This window comes from Mesoplodon densirostris, chromosome 2 (assembly GCF_025265405.1).
Source record: "Mesoplodon densirostris isolate mMesDen1 chromosome 2, mMesDen1 primary haplotype, whole genome shotgun sequence".
In the NCBI taxonomy this organism is placed as follows: Eukaryota; Metazoa; Chordata; class Mammalia; order Artiodactyla; family Ziphiidae; genus Mesoplodon; species Mesoplodon densirostris.
Window position 1 is genome coordinate 120,631,525 of NC_082662.1, and position 12,913 is coordinate 120,644,437.

The following is a 12,913-nucleotide window of genomic DNA, read 5'->3' on the forward strand; positions in this document are numbered from 1 at the left end:
TAACAATGTATGTCCCTTTATTTATACATTACATGGTAGCAACTTATTTATATGTAAATTATTTTACTCTGCTAATTTTTAAAATAAAATTAAAATACAGATAAGCAAAAAAGATAATTAAGATTACCTATAAATTCACAAATCACAAACAATCAATGCTAAGTGTTCTTTTTCGGTTTTAATATTTTTTTATTGAAGTATAGTTGATTTACAATATTGTGTTAATTTCTGCTGTACAGCAAAGTGATTCTGTTATACATATATATATACATTCTTTTTTTAATATTTTTTCCCTTATGGTTTATCATAGGATATTAAATATCGGTCTCTGTGCTATACAGTAGGACCTTGTTGTTTATCCATTCTGTATATAAAAGCTTGCATCTAATGCTAAGGTTTAAAAGATGTCAATCCACATTCCTGACTATAGCAATATGTATAAACACATGGATCACATTAGATTTTTACATATAGGCAAAAACTCATACTCATTGTGAGCATGAAAACTCAAATAATACAGAAATATAAAGAGGAAAATTGAGAGTTCCATTTTGTCTTTGCCCCTCATCCCCATTCTGTTCTCCCTTCTGTGGGTAACCACTATCGAACATTTGGAGTATATTTGTTTTTTTTTTTTGATATGCATCTAATACATATTTATAGTTTTTTAAGGCCATAAATGGGATCACACTTTACATATGCTTATGCATTTGGTTTATTTTGATTAATAGTTTATTATGGAGCTCTTCCATGGAAGTATTTTTTTAAGGTTTATATAGTATTCTATAGAACAAATTCTATGCCATATTTTATTTAACCAACATTTTAAATATTAGCGCTTTTTCATTGTTATACACAATACTTCAATGACCAACATTCTTGGATGATTATTTTGACTACACGTGTATTTCTGCAGGATAAATTCCTAGCAGTAGAATCATTGGCTCAAAGGATACTCTCATATTATCTTTAAGAAAGCAATTTACATGTCCTCCCAAAGGAGGACATATTAGGGTACCCATTTCCTGACCCCCTGTCAATGTTGAGTGTTTTTAATTTTTGCCAATCCAATTATAATGGACAGTGTTCCTATCCAGCATGAATTTCCCCTGATTCCAGTAACAGAGCCTGATTTCCCTTTGACTAAATAGCTCTACCTCCCCTCAGTCCAAGTGGGTAGGTGGGCTGACTTCATGCCTGATTTTAGAGGAGAGCATGCACCCCAAACTGGATCAATCAGGAGCTGTTTCCCTGGAATTTAAATCTTGAGCAGAGTGACACTATGACTGAAAACAAATGAAGTTCATTCATCCCAATGGCACTGCCCAGATGAGACTAACTTCCTACAGCCCTGAATTGGCCCTGTTTCTTATAGTTTCTAAGATCCTTCAACTTCCTTTTATGTCAGTTAATTTAGATTTGATAGAATTCTCCTATAATATCCTATGGGCTTGATACCTTTCTTAGGATAGACCTTTGACAAACTTTTTTTCCTGTCATTATTTGTCTGATCAGGCTTTTCTACCTCTTTTGGAGTCAATTTTGAAAAATGTTACTTTCCTAGAAAATCATCCATTTTATTGGTATGCAGCTGTACACTGTATTTTCTTCTATTTTTTGGTAATAATTTGTGTCTGTACTTACATCCCCCCTCTCATACCTAGCTTTTGAGCTTGCTTGCTTTTTTGCCAGATGACTTCCGCTGGAAATAACAGGAAATCTGATTCAAGTTGGCTTAAACAATAAGGAAATGTATTATCTCACACAACAAAAAGTTCAGAGACAGGGTGTCTCCAGTGCATCAGGACTCTGGATATGCTTTTCTACAATCCTTTGGGCATTGCCCTTGGCCTAGCAGCATGATGATTATAGCAGTTCCAGGCATCACTCCCAAAGATCTATAGGAAGAAGGGACTATAGGAAGAAGGGACTAACTCTCTCTTCTGTCTCTTTCTTAAGAGTGAGAAAACCTTTCTCCAGCAATCCTCCCATCACATCATATTGGTCAGGAATGGGTCACATGTCCATTTCTAAATCAATCACTAGAAGGGGAATAACCTACTTCAGCTTAATCATTTTGAGGTGGAATGATTTTTTGAAGAGTCGACCACCTTGACCATTATATCTGTTTACCTTAATCAGGCTTGCCAAATATTTGTCTGTCTTTTTTGGTCTTGTCACAGCTTTGGACTTAATGATCAAGTCTTTGCCTTTTGTTTGTTTTCTTTTCTTTTTCTTTTTTTCTTTTCTTTTCTTTTCTTTTTTTTTTTTTTTTTTTTTTTTTGGCCACACTGTGTGGCATGCAGGATCTTACTTTCCCAAACAGAGATCAAACCCTCGCCCCTTGCAGTGGAAGGTGGAGTCTTAACCACTGGACCACCAGGGAAGTCCCCTTTTTGTTTGTTTTCTAATGTAGTATTTCTTTCTTCCACTTTATTTCTTTATTTTTAAAATATTTATTTATTTTCTTTATCTATTTTCTTTTAATTTTTTTAGCTGCGTCTGGTCTTAGATATACATGGCATGCAAGATCTTTCCTTGTGGCGCATGGGCTCTTCATTGCAGTGTGCAGGCTTCTCTCTAGTTGTGGTGTGCAGGTTTTCTCTATCTAGTTGTGGTGTGCAGGCTCCAGGGCGTGTGGGCTCTGTACTTTGTGGCATGTGGGCTCTCTTGCTGAGGCGTGCGAGCTCAGTAGTTGTGGTGCACAGGCTTAGTTGCCCCAGAGTATGCGGGATCTTAGTTCCCCAACCAGGGATTGAACTGGCATTCCCTGAATTGGAAGGAGGATTCTTTACCACTGGGCCACCAGGGAAGTCCCTCTTCTACTTCATTTAGATTTACTGTCTTATTCATTTATTTCTAAACTTCTGGTTTTTGTTTTGTTTTGTTCTTTTTTTCGGTACGCGGGCCTCTCACTGTTGTGGCCTCTCCCGTTGCGGAGCACAGGCTCCAGATGCGCAGGCTCAGCGGCTATGGCTCACGGGCCCTGCCACTCCACGGCATGTGGGATCTTCCCAGACTGGGGCACGAACCCGTGTCTCCTGCATTGGCAGGCAGACTCTCAACCACTGCACCACCAGGGAAGCCCTAAACTTCTGTTTTTAAACAAATTCACAAAAGGCTATAACTTTTCCTCTTATTGCTATTTGGCCACATCTGTAAGATTTTTTTTTAACATCTTTATTGTAGTATAATTGCTTTACAATGGTGTGTTAGTTTCTGCTTTATAACAAAGTGAATCATTTATACATATGTTCCCATATCTCTTCCCTTTTGCATCTCCCTCCCTCCCACCCTCCCTATCCCACCCCTCTAGGTGGTCACAAAGCACCGAGCTGATCTCCCTGTGCTATGCGGCTGCTTCCGACTAGCTAGCTATTTTACATTTGGTAGTGTATATATGTCCATGCCATTCTCACTTTGTCACAGCTTACCCTTCCCCCTCCCCATATCCTCAAGTCCATTCTCTAGTAGGTCTGTGTCTTTATTCCCATCTTACCCCTAGGTTCTTCATGACCTTTTTTTTCCCCCCTTAGATTCCATATATATGTGTTAGCATATGGTATTTATTTTTCTCTTTCTGACTTACTTCACTCTGTATGACAGACTCTAGGTCCATCCACCTCACTACAAATAACTCAATTTCGTTTCTTTTTATGGCTGAGTAATACTCCATTGTATATATGTGCCACATCTTCTTTATCCATTCATCTGTCGATGGACACTTAGGTTGCTTCCATGTCCTGGCTATTGTAAATAGAGCTGCAATGAACATTTTGGTACATGACTCTTTTTGAATTATAGTTTTCTCAGGGTATATGCCCAGTAGTGGGATTGCTGGATCGTATGGTAGTTCTATTTGTAGTTTTTTAAGGAACCTCCATACTGTTCTCCATAGTGGCTGTATCAATTTACATTCCCACCAGCAGTGCAAGAGTGCTCCCTTTTCTCCACACCCTCTCCAGCATTTATTGTTTCTAGATTTTTTGGTGATGTCCATTCTGACCGGTGTGAGATGATATCTCATTGTAGTTTTGATTTGCATTTCTCTAATGATTAATGATGCTGAGCATTCTTTCATGTGTTTGTTGGCAATCTGTATATCTTCTTTGGAGAAATGTCTATTTAGGTCTTCTGCCCATTTCTGGATTGGGTTGTTTGTTTTTTTGTTATTGAGCTGCATGAGCTGCTTGTAAACTTTGGAGTTTAATCCTTTGTCAGTTGCTTCATTTGTAAATATTTTCTCCCATTCTGAGAGCTGTCTTTTGGTCTTGTTTATGGTTTCCTTTGCTGTGCAAAAGCTTTGAAGTTTCTTTAGGTCCCATTTGTTTATTTTTGTTTTTATTTCCATTTCTCTAGGAGGTGGGTCAAAAAGGATCTTGTGTGATTTATGTCATAGAGTGTTCTGCCTATGTTTTCCTCTAAGAATTTGATAGTTTCTGGCTTTACATTTAGGTCTTTAATCCATTTGAGTTTATTTTTGTATATGGTGTTAGGGAGTGTCCTAATCTCATACTTTTACATATACCTGTCCAGTTTTCCCAGCACCACTTATTCAAGATGCTGTCTTTTCTCCATTGTATATTCTTGCCTCCTTTATAAAAAATAAGGTGACCATATGTGCATGGGTTTATCTCTGGGCTTTCTATCCTGTTCCATTGATCTATATTTCTGTTTTTGTGCCAGTACCATACTGTCTTGATTACTGTAGCTTTGTAGTATAGTCTGAAGTCAGGGAGCCTGATTCCTCCACTTCTGTTTTTCTGTCTCAAGATTGCTTTGGCTATTCGGGGTCTTTTGTGTTTCCATACAAATTGTGAAAGTTTTTGTTCTAGTTCTGTGAAAAATGCCAGTGGTAGTTTGATAGGGATTGCACTGAATCTGTAGATTGCTTTGGGTAGTAGAGTCATTTTCAAAATGTTGATTCTTCCAATTCAAGAACATGGTATATCTCTCCATCTATTTGTATCATCTTTAATTTCTTTCATTAGTGTCTTATAATTTTCTGCATACAGGTCTTTTGTCTCCTTAGGTAGGTTTATTCCTAGATATTTTATTCTTTTTGTTGCAATGGTAAATGGGAGTGTTTTCTTAATTTCACTTTCAGATTTTTCATCATTAGTGTATAGGAATGCCGGAGATTTTTGTGCATTAATTTTGTATCCTGCTACTTTACCAAATTCATTGATTAGCTCTAGTAGTTTTCTGGTAGCATCTTTAGGATTCTCTATGTAGAGTATCATGTTATCTGCAAACAGTGACAGCTTTACTTCTTTTCTGATTTGGATTCCTTTTATTTCTTTTTCTTCTCTGATTGCTGGGCCACATCTGTTAGATTTTGATATGTATTTCTGTCATTGCTATTTGTCTCTAAATAATCTATAAGTTTTGTTTTATTTCCTTCTTAACTCAAAGTTTATTAAATGAGTGTTTCATTCTGTTTGTTTGTTTTCTTTCCAAGGAGAATGAGCACTATCTTTTTTGTTGTTATTTTCCACTTTTATTGCAAAGTGATGTGGTCCATATGATTTTTTGGCATGTGAATGTTTTAGATGTGTATGTGAAGACAATGTTTTCTTTCATTTTAAAATAAATTTAAAATAATCTGTTCGGGCCTCCCTGGTGGCGCAAGTGGTTGAGAGTCCGCCTGCCGATGCAGGGGATACGGGTTCGTGCCCCGGTCTGGGAGGATCCCATATGCCGCGGAGCGGCTGGGCCCGTGAGCCATGGCCGCTGAGCCTGCGCGTCCGGAGCCTGCGCGTCCGGAGCCTGTGCTCCGCAACGGGGGAGGCCACAACAGTGAGAGGCCCGCATACCGCAAAAAAAAAAATAAATAAATAAAAAAAATAAAATAAAATAATCTGTTAAAGTAATACACACATAATTTGAATTATATAACAGAATACAAGGCATATAACAAGAAATAACTGATTCTTGTACCTTCCCTCACATCTCCTCAGTCCTGTTCCCCAGAGGCAATCATTTTCAACAAGTTCAGATATGTAGTCTGTTAATTTATCTCCATATTTCCAAATAATACAATATGCTATGATTTCTTGATTTTAAATGTTAGATATTATTCATTTGATTTCCTACTATAGAATATGAAGACTGTTCTTATTATACCATGGTTACTCAGTTCCCACTTTCCTTACTCAGTGCTCCAATATAGTTTTATCACTGTTTTATGGCTACTGTTCATTCCTGAGATAAATAGTATTTTCTGATTACATCTCTTCTCCTGAATAATCTTTTTTTCCATCTAGAGATAATTACTCCTTATTTTTGTCACATTCTTAGTTTTCTATGTGCCTATTGTTAGCTTTTTCCAAATTTTTCAAAAAGTTTCTGAAGCAGATTAATGCTATTTCCCATGTGGGCAAATGCACCAAATAGTTTTTCATTTTCTTTTTTTCTTCTTCTTCTTTTTCTTCTTTTTCCATCAGCAAGAAGTTTCTCCTGGAAATCTCTTTCTTTGACACTAATTTGGATTGTTTGATCTCTAGGCCCCCTGCACAGCTGTTGTTCTGGGACTTTCCTTCATCTGTCTTCTGTATTAAACCCCTTTTTCCTGAATTTTATGTATTCCCATTTCTTGATTTACTTGGTTGGAGCAAGTTTGCCATGTGTCCTGAGAAAGGGTGTGTGGGTGATATAACAGATGCCGTTGATGCCCAACCTCATATTCACTCAACTCACCTGAGTTCACCTGCACTTCCTGGCTGGTTCAATTTCTCCTGAGAATTAAACTAAGGTAAAGGAAAATTAGTCACCTGGAAACACCTACTCCCCCTGGATATGAGAGAGGCTCTAACAGTCTAACTTCTCCTTTTATAGATTTTCCAGCTACCCCTATTTTCAAAATCATTCCTGATCCACATCTTGTGTTGTACCTAATTCCTCCAATTTCTGAACTTTTCTGGGAAATTCCAGGAAAATTGTTTTGCTTCTCAATACCATTCCCCTCATTAGGGAAATAAAGTCAGTTCCCTATGACTCAATTTTCTATAACAGCATGACCAAGATTTGTGGTCATCCCAACATTGCTTCATAGATATTAAATAAAATATTATTGTTAAATGGTTGAATACTAAAGAGACATCTTTATACCCCTGTTTATCTTAATCTGACTTGTCAAAGGTCTATTTCATTGGTCTTTTCACAGAATTAACTTTTGATTGTTTGATCAAGTCTTTTGTTTGCTTTTTATTTTGTACATTGAAATCTCTTCCATATTTGTAATAATTTTTACTCTTGAATAATATCTCCTTTCTTATTTCTAATTTTACATTTTTTTAATACCAAAGAATATGTATAAAGCTATCTATGATATTTGCTCCACTAGTCTCTTGTTTATTGTATTCCTGTGTCCACTGGAATTAAATATTCCTTAATTTCTTTTTTATTTTTGTTGAAAAGCACAATTTCATCAGAGTATTTAAATTATACAAGTATTTATATTAAGAAGATTACTTAAGACTTAACTATTAGTCAAATAAACTCTTCAATTTATTATTTCCACATATCCAATGAAAATCTCTGTTTTATAATAGTGCATACTTTTGATATCAAGTCTAAGAACTCTTTGCTTAGTATTAGATCCCTTTTTGCTATGAATTACAAACTACTCAAGCAACCATCTATTTAAAAAGTCTTTCCCCATTGAATTACTTTTGCACCTTTGTCAAAAGTCTGTTGGACATATTTGTGTGGGTCTATGTTCTGTTCCATTAGTTTATATGTCTGTTCCTCTGCCAATCAAGTCTTGATTATTGTAGATTTATTTCTCTCACTTTATTCTTTTTCAACATTATTTTGAACTATTCTTGTCCCTTTGTCTTTCCATGTGCATTTTAGAATAATATTGTCTATAACTACAAAATTATCTTGTTAGGATTTTGACAGGAATTGTGTTAAACCAATATATTAGTTTGGGGAGGAATGGCTTCTTTACTATGTTAAATTTTCTAATCCATAAAACATGGTATGTCTCTCCATTTATTTATATTAAATTTTTTTCATCAGTAGTATGTAGTTTTCATCATACAAATCCTGTACATGTTTTGTTAGATTTACACCTGTTATTTCTTTTCAGTGATTATAAATGGTATTGCATTTTAAATTCCAGAGTCCACATGTTCATTGCTAAATATATAGAAATACAATTAATTTTTTACTCTTTACCTGTGTTTTGAAAACTTGATGTATATTCACTTATTATTAGTTCTAGGAGTTTTTTTATGAATTCTTCAGATTTTCTACATAGACTATCATCATGTACAAGTAGGGATATTTTTATTTCTCTCTTCCCAATCTGAAAGCCTTTTAATTTTATTTTCTTACTTTAGTAAACTGGCTAGAACTTTTAGCATTATGTTGAGTAAGAGTGTTGAGAGCAGACATCTTTGACTTGTTTCCTATCTTAGCGGGAAATCAAGCTGTGTTTCACTGTTAAGTATGATGTTAGCTGTAGGCCTTTTATAGATGCTCTTTATCAAGTTGAGGAAGTTCTTATCTATTCCTCTTTTTTTTTCCCTGAGACCTTTTATCTCAGTGGGTGTTGATTTCGTCAAGTGCTTTTTTTTTGCATTAATTGACGATCATCTGGGACTTCCCTGGTGGTCCAGTGGTAAAGAATCACCTTCCAATGCAGGGGACATGGGTTCAATCCCTGGTCGGGGAACTAAGATCCCACATGCCATGGGGCGACTAAGCCCGCGTACCACAACTACTGAGCTTGCACGCTTCAGTGAGAGAGCCTGTGTGCTGCAAACTACAGAGCCCATGTGCCCTGGAGCCTGCATGCCACAACTAGAGAGAAGCCTGTGCCACAACAAAAGATCCGGCACGCCTCAACGCAGACCCCGTGTGCGGCAACTGAGACCCGATGCAGCCAAAAGAATAAAGAAAATAAATAAATGAAATTTAAAAAAATTGATAATCATCTGATTTTTCTTCTTTGGCCTGTTAATATAGTGAATTACACTGAAAAAATTTTTAAATATTTAAGCATCCTTACACTCCAGGAATAAATCCCACTTTGTCATGGTGTGTAATTCTTTTTTATATGTTGCTAAATCTATTTGCTAATATTTTGTTAAGAATTTTTGTATTTATAGTCATGAGAGTTATTAGTCTGTAATTTTCTTTTTATACGTGTGTTAAACCTGTATTTGTTTTGGGCCAAGGATATGGTCTATCTTGGTACATGTTCCATGAGCATTAGAAATAGTGTGTATTCTTTGTCTGGCTTTGGTATCAGGTAACTTCTTAAAATGAATTGGGATATGTTCCCTCATCTTCTATATTCTGGAAGGGACTGTAAAAAATTGGTGTTAATTCTTCTTTAAATGTTTGGCAGAATTCTCCAGTGAAACCATCTGGGCCTGGAGATTTCTTTTTGGGGAATTTTAAAGTTATGAATTCAATTTCCTTTTTAATTATAGAGCTATTCAATTATCTATTTCATTTTGGGTGAATTGTGGTAGCTTGTACATTTCAAGGAATTGTTCCATTTTATCTAAGTTGTCAAATTTATGTGTATAAAATTATTTGTAGTATTTAAAAATTTTCCTTCTGATATATGCAAGTTCTGTAGTGATAGCCCCTGTTTCACACAGATATTGGTAATTTGTGTCTTCTTTCCTTTTTTTTTTTTGGTCAGTCTTGCTAGAGGTTTGTCCATTTCTTTTTAATCTTTTCAATAAACATCAACTTTCTATATTTTTTTGTTTCACTGATTTTCTCTATCTTTTCTCTGTGTTCATTGTTTTCTGCTCTTCTCATTATTTCATTTCTTCTGTTTACTTTGGACTTATTTTGCTCTCCTTTCTCTAGGTTTTGAGGTGGGAGTTTAGATGATTGATTTGAGATTTTTCTTTTTTCTTTTTTTTTTAGATTTTTCTATTTTTTAATGTAGTGGTTCACGCTCTAAATTTCCCTCTCAGCAGTACTTTAACTGTGTCTTACAAATTTTGATATGTTGTATTTTCATTTTCATTCAGTTCAATGTATTTTTTAATTTCCTTTGAGACTTTCTCTTTGACCCATGTATTATTTGGAAGTATGTTGTTTACTTTCCAAGTGTTTAGAGATTTTTCTGTTCTTTTCTGTTTGACTTCATTGTGTCTGGAAACCATGCTCTTTATGATTTCAATTCTTTCAAATTTGTTGAGTTGTTTTTTTGTTTGTTTTTGCCCAGGATGTGATCCAGCTTGGTGTATATTCCATGGACACTTGAAAAGAAATGAGTGTTCCACTGTTACCGGGTGAAATGTTCTACAAATATTAGATCCTGTGGGTTGATGGTGTTGTTGAGTTCTTCCATATCCTTGTTGATTTTCTGTCTAGTTGGTTTATATATTGTTGAAAGAGAGACGTTGAAACCTCCAACTGTAATTGTAGATTTGTCAAGTCCTCCTTCCATTCTATCACTTTTGCTTCACATATTTTACAGCTGTACTATTTGTTACATATTAATGTAGGGTCTTTTTGGTTGATTGATCCTTTTATCATTATATAATGTCCCTCTCTGTCTCTGGTAATAACCTCTGCTCTGAAGTTTACTTTATCTGATGCTTTTGTGGGTAAGGTGGGGCCACATTTTCCCCTGTGATATTGCTGGAGTGGAGCATTCATTGTCTGAATGTTTTTGGTAATGCTAAGCTGGTCCTTTTCTAGTCATTTGGCTAGAGAGAACATACTTCTGCTGGGGCTTCTTTTTTTGGCTGTGTCATTGGTATTTCTGGGTCTCTGGTTTTCAACTCCAAATTTGAGATATAAAGCAAAGAGAAAACCCAGGGAACACACCACTGTGTCATTCTTCAGGTCCCAAAGTCTCTAGTTGTTCTACTTTCTTCTTCCCAATTTTTAAGAATCTTATTACATTATATGTAATGTCCAGGACTTTTATTTGTGCTTAGTAGGAAGAATAGGGAAAAGTGCCTTTTACCCACATTCCCAGAAGATGTCTGAAGCATTATATTTTTAATATGCATACTTAAACTTATATTTTCTATCAATATATAGAGTTAATCATAGGCTATATTTTCCTCCTGAACTTGTTGTGGGGAAAAACTCCCAACCAAACTCTCCATAGGAAAAGTCTCTAGGTGGAGGAATTATGTGTGATTTCCCCTTTATTTCCTTTTTCTGTGTTTTCTACACTTTCTACAATTAGCATGTATCATTATAAATTATATTTGGAAGCTTGATGTTCTATGTGCCTTATGTTATTATTGTGAAGTAAAACCCTATCCATTTCTACATCACTTCTACCACAAAATAGAATTTTATAAGCCTTCTTTTTGCTTATAGTGCTAAACAATTAAAACTGCAGGTTCTAATCTGAAAAATGCATCTTCATAACTAATAAAAGAAGTCTCAGAAAGAGATGTCTCCTCTCTCCTGGATCAACAGAGGGAGCATTACCCTTCTGCCTAATAAAGCTGGCTCAAAGAATCCAATTTGGTATATTGTTAAACTGAAGACTTTGATAAGAATATCAGAAGATCTGGGCTTCCCTGGTGGCACAGTAGTTGAGAGTCTGCCTGCCGATGCAGGGGACATGGGTTCGTGCCCTGGTCCGGGAAGATCCCACATGCCGCGGAGCGGCTAGGCCCGTGAGCCATGGCCGCTGAGCCTGCGCGTCTGGACCCTGTGCTCCGCAACGGGAGAGGCCACAACAGTGAGAGGCCCACATACCGAAAAAAAAAAAAAAAAGTCAGAAGATCTGAAATTCATAATTCTATTTGGTTATCTTATTTCATAATTTGTTACTTGACAGTAATGTAATTGACATCTCTGTATTCCTGCACAGAATAAATACTTATAAAATTGCTCTGTCAAAGAAGAGACAGACGGGCTTCCCTGGTGGCGCAGTGGTTGACAGTCCGCCTGCCGATGCAGGGGACATGGGTTCGTGCCCCGGTCTGGGAGGATCCCACGTGCCGCGGAGCGGCTGGGCCCGTGAGCCATGGCCGCTGGGCCTGCACGTCCGGAGCCTGTGCTCCGCAACAGGAGAGGCCACAGCCGTGAGAGGCCCGCGTACCGAAAAAAAAAAAAAAAGAAGAGACAGTTATTGACACTTGCACTTTCTCAGTCATGTGTCGGGGGAAAGAAGCCTATGGTTCTGCTAGATAGTCTCATTCAACGAAGACATTGAGAGACTTATTTCAATTAATTAACAAATTACATTAATAAGTCCATGTGGGGCTGAAAGCTAAAGGCTGTGCTCTGTGCTGACAGGCCCCAATAAAGCAGCAAAGAGAAGGCAGATAGACCATCATTTTGGGCACCAGCAAGAGCCTGCTTGCTACTGTGATGTACCTCTTGCCAGCTCAGAATAACTCTGTTTTGCTGAATCAATCTGCAGAGCCATCACAAAGAGAGTAAGGGACTTCCCTGGTGGTGCAGTGGTTAAGAATCCGCCTGCCAATTTAGAGGACACGGGTACAAGCCCTGGTCCGGGAAGACCCCACATGCTGTGGAGCAACTAAGCCTGTGCGCCACAACTACTGAGCCTGCACTCTAGAGCCGGTGAGCCACAACTACTGAAGCCCGCGTGCCTAGAACCCATGTTCTGCAACAAGAGAAGCCACTGCAATGAGAAGCCTGTGCACCGCAACAAAGAGTAGCCCCCGCTTGCCACAACTAGAGAAAGCCCATGCACAGCAACAAGGACACAATGCAGCCAAAAATAAATAAATAACAAAGAGAGTAAGTAGAAATGCACACAAATATATTGTTTAATCCTCTGGTCAAAGAACCTCAAGCAGTTTCACTTTCTCAAGGAGAAAGAGCCCAGGGCACTATCCTCTGAAATACTCTTAATTCTTTTATTTGCTGCCAGCAATCAGGTTAAAGGAATAGTTCTGAGCACTATCTTCCAGGAATATGTGAGTTTTCTTTATGA